Source organism: Lissotriton helveticus, chromosome 10, assembly GCF_964261635.1.
Source record: "Lissotriton helveticus chromosome 10, aLisHel1.1, whole genome shotgun sequence".
In the NCBI taxonomy this organism is placed as follows: Eukaryota; Metazoa; Chordata; class Amphibia; order Caudata; family Salamandridae; genus Lissotriton; species Lissotriton helveticus.
In genome coordinates this window covers 894083980-894098501 of record NC_136071.1, presented here as the reverse complement: position 1 = coordinate 894098501, position 14522 = coordinate 894083980, and the positions used below count along the sequence as shown (strand labels likewise).

The 14522-nt window shown below is 44.8% G+C and overlaps 1 long non-coding RNA gene across 1 annotated transcript in view; it reads left to right on the top strand.

The window, feature by feature from the left end:
- The first annotated feature begins 4166 nt into the window (after positions 1-4166).
- LOC144785534 (uncharacterized) overlaps positions 4167-14522 on the top strand; it is a 52388-nt gene continuing 42032 nt past the window's right edge. Inside the window, exons 1-2 of the long non-coding RNA XR_013601948.1 lie at positions 4167-4296; positions 5451-5518. This is a non-coding gene — a long non-coding RNA (uncharacterized LOC144785534). The remainder of the gene's footprint in view (positions 4297-5450; positions 5519-14522) is intronic.

Below are 14522 nucleotides of genomic sequence, written 5' to 3'. Positions count from 1 at the left end.
ATAAGGGAGTTAAGAAAGACCAATCTCCGCCTGCAAAATCCCTTTCTCCAATTTCCATGGAAATTCTACTGGATGAAATGTAGGGCTCTTAAACCTTACATGGAAAAATAAAGTCTGCGATGTTAGAGCCTCTATGACAAATAGTCATTAATATCCAAAAGAGTTACGGAACTGGAGCGAAAAGTTGGAGATTTGAAAGATGTCTCTCAAAATATTAAGATCCATCAATCAATCAATCAAGCAATCATACCATTTGTATAGCGCACTACTCACCCGGGAGGGTCTCAAGGCGCTTGGGGAAGGGGTATGCTACTGCTCGAACAGCCAGGTCTTGAGTTGTCTCCTGAAGGTGAGATGGTCCTGGGTCAGCCGAAGGTGGATGGGGAGGGAGTTCCATGTCTTGGCCGCCAGGTAAGAGAAGGATCTTCCTCCGGCGGTGGCTCTTCGGATGCGTGGTACGGCTGCGAGGGCGAGGCTGGTGGACCGTAGCTGGCGGGTGGGCGTGTAGAAGGTCATGCGGTCGTTGAGGTACTTGGGGCCCAGGTCGTGGAGAGACTTGTGTGCGTGATTGAGGAGCCGGAACGTGATCCTTTTGTCGACGGGGAGCCAGTGCAGGTTCCTCAGGTGGCTGGAGATGTGGCTGCATCGGGGGACATCCAGGATGAGTCGGGCAGAGGCGTTCTGGATGCGCTGGAGTCTTTTCTGTAGCTTGGCTGTGGTTCCGGCGTAGAGGGCGTTTCCGTAGTCCAGTCGGCTGGTGACGAGTGCCTGGGTGACTGTCTTCCTGGTCTCGGTCGGGATCCAGCGGAAGATCTTGCGAAGCATACGCAGGGTGTTGAAGCACAATGAGGAGACGGCGTTGACTTGTCTGGTCATCGAGAGGGAGGAGTCCAGGATGAAGCCCAGGTTGCGTGCGTAGTCGGTTGGCTTGGGTGCGGTGCCCAGGGCTGGGGGCCACCAGGAGTCGTCCCAGGTGGAGGGCGAAGATCCCAGGATGAGGACTTCCGTCTTGTCCGAGTTCAGTTTGAGGCGGCTGTCCTTCATCCACTCGGCGACGTCTTTCATCCCTTCGTGTAGGCAGGTTCTGGCGATGTCTGGGTCTCTGGTGAGGGAGAGGATCAGCTGGGTGTCGTCGGCGTAGGAGATGATGTTGGGGTTGTGCTGGCGTGCGATGGCTGCAAGAGGTCTCATGTAGACGTTGAACAGGGTGGGGCTGAGTGAAGATCCTTGCGGAACGCCGCAGATGACTTCGGTGGCCTCGGAGCGAAACGGGGGGAGGCGGACTCTTTGTGTTCTTCCGGCGAGGAACGAGATGATCCACTCCAGTGCCTTCTCTTGGATACCGATATTGCTGAGGCGCTGGACTAGGGTGCGGTGGCAGACAGTGTCGAAAGCAGCGGAGAGGTCCAGGAGGATGAGGGCCACTGTTTCCCCCTTGTCGAGCAGGGTCCGGATGTCGTCGGTGGCTGCAATGAGGGCGGTCTCGGTGCTGTGGTTGGCTCTGAAGCCGGACTGCGAGTGGTCGAGGGATCCGTTCGTCTCGAGGAAGGCGGCCAGCTGTCTGTTGACGATCTTCTCGATGACTTTAGCAGGAAAAGGGAGGAGCGAGATGGGGCGGAAGTTTTTGAGGTCGGTGGGGTCCGCTGTTGGTTTCTTCAGGAGGGCGCTGAGCTCGGCGTGCTTCCAGCTCTCCGGGAAGGTGGCGGTGTTGAAGGAGGTGTTGATGATGTTCCGGAGATGGGGTGCGATGGTGGAGTCGGCCTTGTTGAAGACGTGGTGTGGGCAGGGGTCGATTGGTGATCCGGAGTGGATGGTGTTCATCGTGCGGGCTGTGTCTTCGGTGGTCACCGTGGTCCAGGTGCGGAGGGTGGCGCTGGGGTGCGTTGGTTCTGTGGTTGGGTGCGTGGATGGTGCGCCGAAGCTGTTGTGCATGTCGGCGATCTTGCGGTGGAAGAACGAGGCGAGGGAGTCGCAGAGGTCTTGTGACGGAGTGATGTCGTTGTTGCCGGTGCTGGGGTTGGAGAACTCCTTGACGATGCTGAAGAGTTCCTTGCTGTTGTGGGTGTTGTTGTCCAGTCGTTCCTTCAGGGATTTCTTCTTGGTGGTGCGGATAAGCTGGTGGTGCTTGCGGGTAGCGTGTTTGAGGGCGGTCATGTTGTCGGTGGTCCGGTCGAGGAGCCAGGCTTTCTCGAGGGTGCGGCAGGTCTTCTTGGAGTCCTTGAGTTCGTCGGTGAACCAGGATGCCTTCTTGCTTCTGGGTCTGCTGGGAGGGTTCTTCAGTGGTGCGAGGTCCTCAGCGCAGGCGGTCAGCCACTGTGTGAAGTCCCGGGCTGCTTCGTTGGGGTCCGTTGTGCTGGCGGGTGGGTTCTGGCTGAGAGAGGTGGTGAGCTGCTCGCAGGTGATCTTACTCCAGCTTCTGTGGGGGATCTGAAGCGGGTGGTGGTGGGTTGTGGTTCTTCTGAAGCTGAAGTGGACGCAGCTGTGGTCGGTCCAGTGGAGTCCGGTGGAGTGGCTGAAGGTGATGTGCTTGCTGGATGAGAAGACGGGATCAAGCGTGTGGCCGGCGTAGTGGGTGGGGGTGTTGACCAGTTGCTTGAGTCCGAGGTTGGCGAGGTTGTCCAGCAGGGCGGCGTTCTTGCGGTCCTTGTTGTTCTCCAGGTGAAAGTTGAGGTCTCCGAGGAGGATGTAGTCAGCGGAGGGGAGGTCGTGCGGGCTGATGAAGTCTGTGATGTCTTCGCTGAATTGTGTGCGTGGTCCCGGGGGTCTGTAGACGAGGGTGCCTCTGAGGGTCGTCTTTGGGTCGGTGTGGATCTGGAAGTGGAGATGTTCGGCTGCGGCGAAGGTGTCGTTGGAGTCGGTCGTGATGCGGGTGGTGTTTCTGTGGACGATGGCGATGCCTCCTCCGGTCTGGTTGACGCGGTCCCGTCTGATGATCTTGTACCCGTCTGGGATGGCGATGGCGATGTCGGGCGCTGAGGAGGCGTTCATCCAGGTTTACGTGAGGAAGGCGACGTCCGGTGATGTAGCGTCGAGGAGGTTCCAGAGTTCCACGGCGTGTCTGTGGATGGAGCGGGTGTTGATCAGGATGCACTTGAGGTGGTTGCTGCTGGTGCTTGGCTTGGCGGGTGCGGGGCAGGTTCGGAGGCAGGTGAACTTGCAGGTGAGGCAGGTGAAGGGTCCGTGGGTGCGTCTCGGGGTGGCTCGGCAGCAGGCGTGGTTTCGGCCGGCATTGAGTGCGTTGAGAGTTGCGGCGTCGTAGGTCCGTCGTGTGGGCTGGCGTCGTCGGGGGCCAGGGGTCCTGGCACTGGGCGCGGTCCAGGCGCGGACGGGCGCAGACGGGCTTACTTTTGGCGCGCCCGCTGCGCGTCAACGCTGCGCGTTTGCCACTCTGCCATATGTGGAGAGTGGGGGGCGGAGCGAGGGCGGAGCAGCTGGGAGGCGGGAGCGGGGCGTCAAATGGTCTCACGGGGGACGGGCCGCAGGGAGGCAGCGGCGGGAAGGTGGGGGCTTACTTATTTGAGGTGATATGAGAAAATAAATAATATTAAGATCCTTCAGTTCAAGGCTGCACAACTCAAGCAGCTTGCTGAGGACCGCAAAAATGCAATTGCAGAAACAATCTTTGCATTAATGGTCTAGCAGAAGGTATTGAAGTTTCAGATCCCATAACATTTTCTCAATCCTTTCTTCCTAAAATTCTTGATTTGCCAGACTCTAGTTCTCTTAACATACAGTGAGCTCATAGCCTGGGACACAGTTCTAAAATCTCATCTTTTTCTTGGAAACCCAGAGGAAACACAAATATTTTTGTAGAATGCAGAGATTTGCTCAAAGTCATGAGAGCTGATAAAAGTAAAGGCTCCAATTTATACTTTTACCAAGACTGGTCAAATCAACTGAGGGTTGTAAAAAAAATTGTTCCTTGTAGAGCATGCTGCGTTTAGATCTTAAATGCTGGATCCAGATAATTACAATAATTTTTTGTTAACTGTAGAGAAGACTGAATGAACATTTTGAGGTTTTCATCTAATCAAAGATTCAATCTTAGTATTTAGACTGATGTGTTCTTTCTTATTTATTAATTGCATTACTAATTAACACATTATCTATCATTTTAGCAACTAAGTAACTTATTCAGCAACTAATAGATTTCTGTTATCCCCCCTCAGATATAGCTCTTCATGTATTGATATCATCCAGTTTATTGTTGTTTGGTTCATTATCCCATCGAGACCTGCCGGGACCCTGGTGATGGCATCCTCTTCTTGTGGTTCCACCATCCCTACTTACTTGTTTGTTAGTAGGTATTTTTTTTAGTGTAACTGTTTTTTACATGTTTATTCCCCTCCATGTTTCTCTATTTTTCCCATCATTTCAATTGAATTATTTTCCCCTTATATCTTTTCCTCTATGATCCTTCACTACCTTCCTGTCTATTCTCATTATCTGCATAACTTTTAGAATTATCTAAAATTTCAGCATTTTGTTCATTATCATAATACAGCATTTAACGGTACAATCAATAATGTGTATACATGTGAATGTCTTTGTTTGCAATTTCATGGAATGTTAAAAGACTAGGTTATATTAAATGACAGAGAGTTCTATCACATTTGGATGAGTTTAAAACTGATCTGTTACAAGAATCCCATTTGATGTAATCTGAAACTACAAAACATGTGCGCAATTGTGCAGGAAATATATTTTCTTCTCCAGCTACAGATAAAAAAATCGAGTTGTGTCAGATTCGTTAAAGGATACCTCTTTGAAGCTGCACAGGAACAGAGATGCTGATTCCCGAATTCCCCCTGAGCAACAATCCAGAGCCAGTATTTTCTAGTCTCCAAAACCGTTGCCCAAAAGAGAAGGGGGAGTGGATAAAATAATAAACAACAAGAGAAGAGATTTTCTTGGCTGGATTACTCTCGTCAGTCCGACCGACAGACCATCTTAGATTAGAACCCTGTAATGAGAAGCACAATTAACGCTAACTCTAGTTCTACTCTTTTCCTGTGACCTGGACCTCCCTCCTGTACTCTCACCTACCATATATTTTCCAAGAATTTGCCTTCTCTTCTTAGCTTCTTAACTAGGCTGGGTTGACAGAACTCTTAATGTTTTTCCCTGCAATATAGAAACGTGTTTTATCGTATTAGTGTATATGTAGTTAAATCTAAGACTCAAACTCCTATTTATCCTATTCTCTTACTCACTTTGTTTCTGTCCTCCTCTTCTTCCTATCTCAGGTCTTTCTTGGTGGTTTGTTATCGTCTAGCTTATCTGGAAGAGTGTAATTACACTGTTATCATAAATCTGCGCTTCTTCCTGTCATGGTCTCACTATTATGTCACTAGTAACCTTAACTTACTTGATAGTGTGCTAGCTCTCTGCCTTTACGATTATTCTCTCTTTAAACCTTTAACTATTCCTTGTTTTTCTTTTCTTTTCAGATGCGTCTTTTTAGAAGTCTCTTCGGCCTTTACTATGCACCTAGGAATTCATCTGCCATCTGTTTAGGGTAAGTATCATTCAACTTCAATTACTTAGTCCTTAAAATGACATAACAAGAATTCAGGTTCACTTATCATGTTTCTTCGTTCTGCAGGCGTCTTCCTTACGAATTAGAACTGTGTTGTCGACCTCTTCAGACTCTTGGTAAATGGTCGATGAAACTTGTCTCTGAACACTAGGACTTTGGTCAGAATTTGCTCACTACGAACTTGGAACGGGTAACTGGAAACTCGCTATCTCTCCCTCTCTGACTTAGCGAGTAATACGGACAGAAACGCGAGCCGCTTTTATTACCCGCGGTCGCTTCAAAGGGGGCTAACTCTCAGAACAGCGAGCGTTTTATCACTCGCGGACTTTCAGTAATAACTACAGCCCTTTCCTTCGACTGGTTCACACTCTGTAATAACTTCTGGTACACTGATACAAACTACGATTTTCTTCAGGAATTTCACTCAGGAGACGGGAATATTCACTTCTTCGCCGTATGTTCTCAGGTGAAGTGCGCAGGATTCTATCAGCGTGCGCTCCACCAGAGCTCGGCTGATGATGTCACTCTGAAACACTAGACAGCGAACCTGGACTCCAGCCTAACGGCCCTTTTGGAGCTCCATGTTCGCACCCTCTCGTTCCATGTACTCTCGTATTGATCTAGCATTGGGCTGCTGTAATTCTTGTGTGTAATTACCGCCACTTGTGACCTTAGCCTCCTGACAAGTTGGTATTCTTTGTTGAAAATCTTTAGAAGTTTGTCTAGCATATCAAGATTAGGATATGGAAAGGAATTAGCTTATTGTAAAATTAACAATTATTAAAATAATTTTCACTATTTTTAACATTTATGCACCTACTCAACCTGATGTATTTTTTGGTAGACATTTCACATAAATGAATGTCATTTTCAGATGATAATTTGATTTTTGGAGTTGATTGAAACCTTGTCATGGGCCTGTTCCTTCATTGTAATTCCAAGGTTAAATGTATTTCATTGCGATACAAAAGGGGATGATGGACAGAGCGTTTGAACAAATCAAACACTCACCCCCAGTCAACTGATCTGGGTTTAATCCATCACCATTCTTTAGTTCACTCAGCCACCCCAGTTCAGACATGGCTATATGCAAATCAGTCTGACCCTGTTGCCTCATGGGAACAGTCCAGCCCGAACTGCCAAGCCATGTCTTCCCTGGACCGGCTTTGTTCGCCCTAAGTGTGGCAGGGTATGCTCAGACGTGGTGAGAATGGTGATGGATTAAACCCAGATCAGTTGACTGGGGGTGAGCGTTTGATTTGTTCAAACGCTCCATCCATCATCCCCTTTTGTATCGCTTTGTTCGCCCTAAGTGTGGCAGGGTATGCTCAGACGTGAGTCCCTTGTTCACTTGGCCACTGGATTCAAGATAGCCTGGCTGATGAGGATTGTGAATCCGAAACCGGTCCCAGGATACTTGTTTCCGGTCCAGGGAAGACATGGCTTGGCAGTTCGGGCTGGACTGTTCCCACAAGGCACAGGGTCAGACTGATTTGCATATAGCCATGTCTGAACTGGGGTGGCTGAGTGAACTAAAGAATGGTGATGGATTAAACCCAGATCAGTTGACTGGGGGTGAGTGTTTGATATGTTCAAACGCTCCGTCCATCATCCCCTTTTGTATCGCTTTGTTCGCCCTAAGTGTGGCAGGGTATGCTCAGACGTGAGTCCCTTGTTCACTTGGCCACTGGATTGCATTTATCCAGTCCAGGAGACGGTCTAGTACAACTCTCCCGATTACTATGGCCGAAGAGGACAAAGGAGATATTGGGTGATAGCATCTAGGATCATTCACATCACCCTTTTTAAAAACAGGCACTATCACAGATGAACACCAGGCTTTTGGGACTCCTTCTCTGCAAACTGAGTTAAAAACAACAGTAAGTACCGTGGACCAGAATACTGGGTCTTCCTTGAATAAACCCAAAGGAAATCCATCCGGGCCCGGTGCCTTCTTACCTTTACTGTTAACAATTGTTTTCCGGGCTTACCCTTTCACCATGTTAACGTACATACTTTAGAATTATCTTTCCAGCAAGTAAGAATAACTTTAAATGCAAGAGCAATAAAAATGTCAAATGATCTCAACTTCAAGGGGGTGTCATAAACATCAACAGACATGGATCCAAGTAAAACATTTTGAATTGATTAATGAATTGAACATTGAAATATCTTAGAACATTTAGACCAAACAGATTTCTAAAACTTAAAAAACATTAGGACAGTAATATAGTAGATGACGTAATGGGCCATTAGAGATAAGACATGAACAGCAAAGAGGAGAAGTAGAGGGATTAATTTGATGGATAAAAACAGGTGTATGAACTACTCTATTGAATAAGAAAAATAGGGATTGCATGATATTGGCAGCTCTGGAGGTGGTAAAAATGATGTGCCATAATTCATCCCATTGTGGAGTCGAAAGGGACATTGAAAGGTCTTGTTCCCAGGCTGTTCAAATCAAGGATATTGGTATATCAGAGATAGGAGCAGATACAAGTTTATATATGAAAGAAGCTTTAGGGTTAGAATTAGAGGAGAAATTGTATACTGGAGTCAAGGGAGTAAATAGAATGGAATCCACAGGAATGTTTTTGGTTATTAAGAATGATTGAAGTTCCTGTGATAGTTGGGAGTAATGGGGTAAGCAAGAAGAAGATACATTTGTAGCGTTCTTGTAATGTAGTAAAGGGTATAACAATCTTATGGGATACTAGTTGGTGAACATATAGAATATCCTTCTCATTCTAGTGTTTGAAATTGAATGATTTAAGGTGAAACTTAAGGAATTTATGATACCAGATAGAAGAGGCAAGAAAAGTTTGATAAAACTAGAGCCCTCTGTGAATAGTAATGTATCGGGTATTGGGGGTATTTTAAGATAGGATGTTTAGAAATAAAAGTGCAATTGGACATAAAACAAATATCATAAAAAAAGAATTAATGTAATAGAGAATGTTCAAAATTGATCCAACTTGGTATGGTGAATCTTGTCTTTCTAATGCATACATTTGTCTAATTAAAAAGGCAGTATGATATAGTTTAAAATTAGGAAACCCTACAACCCCTTCGTTTTTTGGTTTAATTAGTTTAGATAAGGCAATACAGGCAGGTTTGTTATTCCAGGGAAATTAAGTACAGAGAAAATTAATTTGGTAAAAATAGTAATTGGGGATTTAAAAGGTAACATAGAAAGCAAGACAAGAATAAGAGGCACTTTCATCATTTTTATAGGATCCAATCTACCTCACCAGGATAAATGGAGAGGAGATCATGAAGAGAGTTTGTTTTGAATCTTAAAATGTTTAGTGCACTAAAATTGTGGGTGAGAGTCTGCAGGATGGGAGGCAAGAACCAGACACCTAGGTATTTAATTTTAGATGGACACCACTTAAAATTGGTGTCAGAGAACATAAATTGGTAACATAAGGAATTTAAAGGTAAAATCTCAGTTTAGAGCAATTCAATTTATAGCCAGCTATTGTAGAGTATATATGAATCTCCTGCAAAAAGGGAGGTATTGAGGTTGAGGGTTTCGAAAGGTAGACCAAAATATCATCTGCATAAGCTGATAATTTAACTCAAGAAAGGGTTTGAGACACAGAAGAAATAAAAGAGGAGAAAGGGTACAACCTTGCCTGGTACCGCTGTGCAAATTAAAGTACGGGGATAAAAAAACATTAATAGAAAGACAATGACATGGTCCTGAATACAGTAGCTTGATGAACGAAATAGGTTTAGGGCCGAATCCAAGCCAATGAAGGATTTTGAGCATATATTGCCAATTTATACAAACAAATGCTTTTTCAGCATCAAGAGATCATGCAACCAGAGGATCAGGATATCTTTTCCCTGATGCAAGAATATGGAAGAACATACTAACATTATCTGAGGTAAGCCTACCTAAATAAAACCAGACTGATCAGGTTTAATAAGCAGGGGTATAACATCATCTAGGCTTGAGGCAAGGATTTTTGCGAAAATGTTGTAATCACAGTTAATTAATGTAACTATTAACCCAGTTTACGCATCATTTTCAAACTTTTGTTCAAGACTTTTTTTCTAAATGATACTTCTGACACCTCACCTAAATTCCTTGGGATTCTTTTAAAGTAACAGCCAGGGATTAAAAGGTCTTGAATGTTTCCAAATAACATAATCTGAATAACCAAAAAGCATTTGATATCCTAAAAAATATAAATGAACTGGAACAAATATATATTACTATATCCAAGTCTAGTCTTGATGAGTTAATTAAAGGCTACATTTCAATTTAATGAGGTCTCTGTAGAGAACGAGACATCTTATTTGCTTACATCTAGTGGCAAATATTGTGAAGGCCCAAATAAGTCAGGCAAACCCTTTAGCCCACTATTTTAGGATTACAAAATAAAGGATTAGAATTAAAACTATTGTAAAAGATAATAATATAGCCCTTTCTAAGGGTACTGAGAGCTTAGATGTTTTAAAAAATATTATTCTAAATTTGATAATTAATTATTTTCTACTTCTGATTCTCCTATACAGCATTTCTCTCTGATTCAAAAGGAAGATTATACATCTTTTGGTTTATCTCTTTTGCAGGAAGAGATTACTGCAAATAAACTTCTAAACACTATGAATTTGATTAAAAAAAGGGAAAGCTCCTGGTTCAGATAGATTCTCCCAGTCAAAACTGATCACAGCCATCCACCATACCTTAGGTACATTGAACAGAGCCTCTGTGATAGTGGGTCCTTGTAATGCACAAATATGAATGCTGGGGCAACAGTCATTTAGAAATTTGGTGGGCAGAGTATCATCGAGATGTCAAAAGTACTGCTCTCCACCATCCCGGCAAACACTACTTCTTCTGCCAAATGCTAAGTTTGAAAATATCCAGGAGGATAGGCCTGGAAGCAGTATCTAGCCAAAGCTGAATATCTCAGTTATGAGCCACCGCTCAAAACTTTATTTGGACATCATACAGCTCTGAGTAGGACCTACCTGATTTTCTTGCCAGCTGAGGTCAAAACGTGGGCAAATAGGGTTTGATAGTTAGTCCCAATCCTCTGGAGGTCAAATATCTTTCTTGTCCTAACTTTTCAAACATTTTGGAGTAGCTCCTCTTGGTCACTTCTAAGGCTCACAGGTACTCAGAGTCATCACTCAGTGTCCAGGATCTCCTCAAGCAGAGGGCACCCGCACAGTTATGTCCAACTCCACTTGCCAGTGGCCAACTGCATACTCCAGTAAAGGGCATCTTGCAAAACGTTAGTGTCCCTGTAGCGACCCAGGAGGTCAGCAAATTGATCCATGGAGTCCTCTTCTCAGTCCTGTGTAGAGATGGGTTCAATTCTAGTCATTCTGGGTTCTCCACAGGTCACATGTTCAGTTTCATTCCTCTTCTCTGTGTCTACAGGTTTAGATGTGTTATCTAATTTGCTGGGAGGGGGGGAGTTGCAAATTTCTTTCAGTTCACAAGTCAGTGGGTAGGGGTGATTCCTAGATACCCCCTGACCAATAAATAAAAAGTTGACAAGTAAATCCTCTACAGGCTTGTAGCATGTCCTGTTTGCTATAAACCAAAGTATTCCACAGGGAACTATTCAACACAGTTAAACTCTTTTCTATGGAGTGCATCCTTGGATCAAAACAGTTCTCTTCTCCAGGTATCACCTATCACTAAAATAGAAAAGAACACCCCTCCCCTTGGTTCCTATTAAGTTAGTGAAATTCCTGCACCACCCTCAACTGCCCTGCTTGTGATAAGCAGGGTCGCATTATTTCCCTAGGCCATCCTTCCAAGCCCAAGCCATGGGCTCTGCTCTGGAAGCAGCTTTTCACGTTTTAGCAGAGGCAGCACTAACAGGCCAACTTTCCCAATTAGCAAATGTTATCATGTTTTTTGAGGTCAGAGCGTATACACTGGGGACTAAATAGCAGTGCCCTAGTGTGCAGAATTAAAAACTAACAAAACTAGTCATCAAAAAATGGGAGTGACCACGAAATAAAAGGCATTTTCTGTCCATAAAACTGACCATGAAAGCTCATGAAAAAAGTCTCTCATTCAGGCACTGGCCGACTTACAGTGTCTGGCAGCTATGAACAGGATTGTGATTTGCTCCCAATCCTGAGTAATGAAGAAAAAATGGTAGTTGTAGGTGGGCAAAACTGGGGTGTGAGTGGATGTGCTGGTGACTGTAGGTAGTGCACACATTTGTCTGCATTATTTGCTTCCTCAGCTGCCCGTCTTGGGTTAAGTTGGTTCATGTCCCTCACCCAGACTATCCTCCTAGCCCAAAGCCATGGCCTCTGCTCTGAGATCAGTTTTTCACACTTCACCTAAGGCAGCAATGAAAGGCCAGCTGCACTCAGGCTAATCCTAAGTAGACTGCTTGAGCTTCAGGCAGAGATTTGTGACTGGAAGCCATGCACACATTTAGCTACATTGAATCTGGTGGATTCTGGCTTCTCATTGTGTTTGGATGATATGAAGAAGGTAATACAGGTGCTGGACAGTCATGACTGGTGTATTTTAAAGTTGTCAAGTGTACATGTCAAGTGTACAGGACGCATATAATTTGAAAATGTTGAAAAAAATAGCTTTAGTACATTTTACTGCACACCGTCAATATAACTTAAATAAAAAGTCATCAGACCTCAAGAGTCACTCATGAAGTTTTCCAATAATTTCACTGCGTGCCAATAGGACATACCACCCCAAGATAAGTCGATGGTTCACTGGCCACAGAAAACATTGCTAAAATGTCACAATCTAAGGTCAAAAAGAGAAGAGCTAAAACATGGTGCAACAGAGTGATGACATGGCAATATGTACCGAGGAATGAGAGGACGGAAACAGGAAGCCTTGACCAAGGTTGAGACTTGCGATTCTCCTATTAACATGACCAGAGAATCTGGATTTCATTAAAGACACGGAGGCTAACATTAGGAGGAGTTCGCCTCTGAGGGAGGGTTAAAATCCCATTCATCGGTGTTCTGCTCGTCAAGGTCTAGGACAAATTCGTCCTCAGGATCCAGGAAGAATTCGTCTTCCTCTGAACTAGAGTTGGCGCTTGTTAAATCCGTGCCGCTATGGGCAACGTTACCTTTTGGGGCGCTTAGGCCTCCCATGCCCTTTGAGGTGCTTGGACCTCCCATGCCTTTTGAGGTGCTTGGACCTCCCATGCCTTTTGAGGTGCTTGGACCTCCCATGCCCTTTGAGGTGCTTGGACCTCCCATCTCGGATGAGGTAGCGCGACCTCCACTGGTATTCATACAGTGTTTAATTTTTTTGGTAGATTTGGAGTGATCAGCTTCCAGGTCTGGAGTGTCATCATCAGGTAAGAGGGACCTTTTATTGGACATAAGTTCACGGAATGTGTTTAACATGCAGGTCCTCATCTCCTTTTGAAGGAAGGATTTGAGATTATCAGAGCTATGGTTGGGGGAGCTTGCCATGGCGTCGTCTGATTCTAGATCGGACATGACAGGTAAGTAGGATTACAGGGTTTGGAATTAGCTCCCTTAAGTAGAATTAGAGAGTTAGTTAATAAATCACCTCTCTTTTTTTTTTTTTTTTTTTTTTTATCAGGGACCTAAACTAACTATGTATTTTTTGCCAAAGACCTAAATTAGTCTAACTAAATAGGGTATTATAAATAATAATCGCCAAAGAGTCAATCGCCAGGTTTGGGGACTTAAGATTAAGCCAAACCTGAATTGCGAGCGATATTCGAGACAGGGAGCAGTTGGCGTGTAGGAGCGCAGTCGGTAAAGCCTTAAAACGGCAACCGATGCGCTCGAGCTGTAAAGTTGAGAATGAGGAATGGACCCGGGCAGATACACAGCGTAGCGTTGCTGTTGCCAAGGTCCATTCCTCGCCAGTGAAATTGTGCGAGGACCGATGGCGGGGCTTGCCGGTCCGACGAGTGGAAAGGCGGTATGCCGCCGAAGGTACAGGGGACCGCTCGGAGTGGGAGCAGGGGGGGAGCCTCAGTAGATGAGGTAGGAGAGCGTGCGTGACGCGCGAAAAGGAAAGGGGTCGACGCGCACCGAGACGGGGGCGCGATCGACAACCATAAATTGGAAGTCGAGGGAGGGTGGGAGGGGGGGATCGCGGGGAGTGGCAGCGATCGAGGGGAGGGTGGGGGAGTCACACCGTGAATTCAGGAAGGTGACAAAATCGTGAAAAACACCAGTAAGCGTAAGTAAGCATGACAATAAAGCGTAGAATTAAAGCAAAGGTACATTATATCGAGATATAGGCATCATATAAAGGTACAAGGCTAAACTGGATAAAACAACAGTAAGGAATGGGAGGAGTTACTTATCTGTTGTGAGCCGCATTCAAAAGAGGCTGATTTATCTTGGCACACGCCTTTTATGGACACTGTTATGTCATTTAGTTCTATTCTTAACCTTTGTGATGTAAGCGGCTGTGAGCTGCATTAAAAAGATTAATGCATAATGTAGCCTCCTGTCTTGTAATGAAATTTATTTAAAGTCTTAAGTATTTCAATATATGGACCCACAGCAGAGCAGCGCCACTCAGTGAAAGAGTGGAGAAGAAATAAGAATCAGAGTTCTAGAATAGAAGAAGTAAAGGAGTAGAATAGAAATAGAAGAAAGAAGAGATAGAAGAGAAATACAAGAGAATGTTACAAAAACGCATTTTATATAAACCCTCTATGAATTATGCCCTTTTTTACCAAGGTCCACAGACATATTCGGAAAAGACCACATCTTTGATTTGACAAATGCTAGGTGGATTGGATAACAGAGTCAAAAGTGTTAGGTCTCTGAAAACGGTCTCTTAAATATTATATTCATGTAACCTCAAGTAGAGTCACGTTTACTGAATTTGGTTATCTTTGTTTTTTTAAGTGTATATATGTTTATTTAGAAAAACACACTGATCTGTCATTAGTGGCTGTAACCTTGTGATGTATGGGCGGTATGCCAGTTGCGTTCATTTCATTAATCAAATAAATTAGTTCGA